Below are 4,456 nucleotides of genomic sequence, written 5' to 3' on the forward strand. Positions count from 1 at the left end.
ATTTCTGGATTCTCAGTTGTATTCCAACAGACATCTCTATGTCTATCTTTTTGCCAATATCACCATCATGATAAGTGTAGCTTTGTAGTAAGTTTTAAAATTCGGGAAATTGAGTTCCTCCAACTTTTTTTTCCATGATTGTTTTGGCTATTCTGAATCCTTGGATTTAGAATAAATTTGTCATTTTCATAAAAAGAGTGAAGTGATATTTTGATACAGATTGTGTAGAATTTGTAGATAAAATTGGGGCATAATGCCATCTTAATAACATTCTGTCTTCAGATCCATGAACAGGAAATTTTCTCTAATTTTTTAGATTTCATTTTATTTCTTTCAATAATATTTTGTAGTTTTAAGTATACAAGTTATCTATTATTGGTTAAATTTATCTCCAAATATTTTATTCTTAATGGTATTATAAATGGAATTGTTTTATAGATTGTATTTTCAGATTGTTCATCACAAGTGTATAGAAATGAATTGATGTTCGCATATTTATCTTGTATATTACCACACCGTTGAACTTGTTTATTAGTTCTAATAGTTTGAACCACTCTGTAGGGTCTGTTTATGGGTTCCAATGAGGAAGGAATGGTTGAAATTTCTTGAATGATACTACTGTTTACCTCTTGAGTGTATGGCCCCCAGTGCCCAGAGAACAGAAGTACTCAGACCTTGCTTATTTGCAGCTGCTCCCCCACCCATGAGGATGGGGGTACTCACTCACAGACTAAACGTAGCAGTCACCTTCATTCATTCATAACCACATTCCAAGAGACAAGAATGTGCCATGCTGTGTGCCAGGCAGCATGGCAATCCCTACATTAGCTCTAAGGCTCAATCAGCGCCTAGTTCTCTGTCTCATATTTAAAGGGATGTGAAGAGGACTCACTCCAGCCACAGAGATTTCCTTCCTAGGAAAGCTGCCCCACTGGAGCCACACCAATATGGGTGACCTGCTTCCATCTCTGCTAATCTAGGTCTGTTGATAAGTTCAAACTGTAGAGAGGGCTCCACAGAGAGGATACTTTCCAGTGTCCCATCTTCATAATGGCTGGCCAAAATTTCTCCTCACCTTCTTTGTGTGATCCTCTCTCTCATACTCTCTGCACCCTCCTTTCCCTGGGTCTAATACATCACCCAAGATCCCCTATATTAATTTGCAATCAGAGAATCTAAACATTATTTATGTACACAGCCATGTATGTGTTTACATCTTGAAGCAGAGATTCCGAAGAATTATGCACAATGCATTTTGGGCAAAATAAATAAAACCTTGAAAAGCATGGAAGGAGAAAATAACAATATTTTTTCTTCCCATATTACTTAAAATAATATTGCTCTTTATGACATTCCTATATTAATTTAGACCCACCACATACATACATTTTCCAGACACTGGGAATATTCTGAGACATTTTTTGTAAAGCTATAATATTTTTTTAAAAAAAGAAAAACAGAAAGAATTATTCAATGTTTTGGTGCCTTGAACTTTTTTTCTAATTTTGTGAGAGGATAATGATTCCTGTCTTCAAAAGGGGGCAAGTACTTGGGGTGATTCACAATCACCAGTGGAACTTGATAGCCTTGCCAATGTAAACAGTCAAACAATCATCATTTTTTTTTATGAATGGGAATAAATGAATGAATCGATAGATATTGTCCCAGGTATCCCAGTTTGCAAACGTCATTTCTGAATGGCTTGGTAGCATCTGAATAGCAAATTCTGTGTGAATAGAACATGGTTGAACTTGGTAAAGAACTCTGAATACTAGCAAAATGACTACTTAGAAAAGGTAGCAAAACTCTCATTCACAGACATGTGTATATGGCATCAGGGAATTATCTCCACAATATCTTTGGCCAGCAAACACAGTTCTATCTGGTAGTCAGATCTAAACTCTGCAGAAATAATAAGTGCAAAAAAAGGAATATGTAGAAGATATTGATAGTGAGTGTTAAATTTTGCCTAAGCTAGTCAAAGCAGTTTGTGTTGTGATACAACTCACTGAGCTGATGAAAGGAGTTGAAGCTACAAAGGAGGGGAAAAGCCTCTGAATAATCTCTGGTAGGATACAGAGATGAAATAAATCAAAGTAAAGGCAAGTATTAATACATGAGGAGAGTGCTCTGGTTGAGAGTATGATTCCAGAAGGCAGGCAAAAACTTGCTGGTAGATGAGTCCATGAGACTTAAGAGTCAGGGAAAATTTAAGGGGAGTATATAATTTTCAGAGGGACAGGATTGATTAATTGTAAACCATTTCCTTTGAAATCCACTTCCTACTAAGGAAGGTTTAGGAAACTGAACATCAACTTATCTTTACTACTCTTAGTACTCCTGGTTCTTCGCTGCTGCCATGAATGACTGACAGATATGTAGGCACTTTTCTTCTTACTAACATTTGTGCCAATTCATGGTGTAAAGGAACTACATAGCATCCTGTAGAAACCAGTGTGCTCTTTCCTTAATTGGTCCTACAACAGAATGACCTCAGAACCCTGTAGTGTCCAATTGGTTATCTCAGTCCTGTCTGTTAACCTGGGAGGACCCCAGTCTTCACTCCAGTCATGCTGGACTCCCTCTCCCTTCCACCCATCCAGCCCCAAAAAGTCCTGCCCATTGTTCTGGGTACAGCTCATCTCCAAGGAGACTTTGACATCTCCAGTGAGGCTTCCCTTCTCTTTTATACTTCAATGTGGTTTTACAGAGGTCATCATAACTTTCACACAGACATACCTTGTTCAGTGATTACCTTGATATTTCACAAGGGGATGTTGGCCACAGGGGATGTTGAGAGTGACTGCATAAATGCCCATTGATTTCAGTTAAAATGATCTTTCTGGAACAGAGCTTCTGTGGTTCAGTGGTTAAGAGTACTGGCCCTAAAGCCATGTCATACTGTTCATGTTATCATGTTCAAATCCAAGATGTGGCCCTCACTAACTTAACAACTCTATTGATGATGAAAATAATGATGGTGGAGGTGAAATCCTGCTCCTTGTAACAAGAGGGCTAGGTGTTGGTGGTCATGGGCAATGACTAGTCTCTGAGGTGCTGTGTCACTCAGGCAGAAACACAGGTTGTTGACGTATAGAAACTGAAGTAAGGGGTAGGCTATTAAAACTTTTAGAAATATCATATTCTGCATTAAGCATTTTTTAATCTCCTTTGACCCTACCATTTTTATTACCATGACTCATATCAAATGTTAGGAGAAGTGACTTTCCTCAGAGAAAAATTAATGTGAATTACTTTTCAGGGACTCAAGCCCTGGAAATACTTAACATTCCAATATTTTTCTATCCCATCATGTGGATAGACCTTCAACGTCCTCACGTATATTGTTTTGTGTTTTCTCTTAAATAGTGAACTATACTACATTTTAAAATAAAAAACTATAAAATTGGAAATGTCTTATGTATAGTGATATATGTATATATACATATAACTTTACATACATGTAACTACATATTAATGTCTTTGGTATAGCTTTCTCTATATATAGCATGCACAAATTGTAAGTAGGTAAACAGCATATAAATTATTTATAAGTGCATATATATATATATAAACACAAAAAAGGTGTAGGAAAATATTTATGACCTGTATTGTAGACATGGGGCTAATATGCTTGGCATATAAAGATCTCTTAACAAATACAGAAATTGGCAAATAACAACAACAGAATGCCCAAAGAACTATGTAAATATCCAATAAACATTTGAAAATGTGCTCAACCAAATGAAATGGCAAATAAAAATCCAGAGATATAATAAGGAAAAGAGGTGAGGTAATATATTACATATAGGGTAATCACAATTTTTCAAAGGAATGTATTTCACATGTGTATATACATTGGAGTGTTTTGATATATGAGAATACATTCAGAAAGATAAACAATATGAAGAATATGCAGCAAGTGATTAATAGTGAAAGGATAATTAAGTACCTAGAATCGCTACTAACAATTGCTAACATGTGTTGGATCTTTCAGCTCTCAAGCAATGACTTGAGGTGTACTTAGAGAAAGCATTAAGTCACTTTTCTTTCAGGTAGAATGTAAGATTAGATGTATGAGTATTCCTTTAACAATAAAAATCAACTTGAAATCTCCAATGGGCTTTCTGGCTGAAAGTTGAAGGCCAAGTAAAAAACTGAGAACAAAGGCATTTGTTTTTCTCCTTGTTTCAACTTACTGTTCATAGCGCCTGACACTGAAAAAAAGGAAAATGAAGTTTGGTGCTAATAAAATACTTAGATTATACTCTGATATTCTCATTTTTAAGGTGTATATAAGATATCTTTTCTCCTTTGGTTGTTTCAAACGTCTGAAATGTTCCAAAGGTAATTACGTAAGTCATAAAACAGCAGTTATTATGAAAATGAATGATGATTTTAAAATTATATCAGTTGATAGACATACTTCAGCAGTAAGATCATTAAGTCTTCTTAA

This window comes from Cebus imitator, unplaced genomic scaffold (genome assembly GCF_001604975.1).
Source record: "Cebus imitator isolate Cc_AM_T3 unplaced genomic scaffold, Cebus_imitator-1.0 Scaffold658, whole genome shotgun sequence".
Taxonomy (NCBI): Eukaryota; Metazoa; Chordata; class Mammalia; order Primates; family Cebidae; genus Cebus; species Cebus imitator.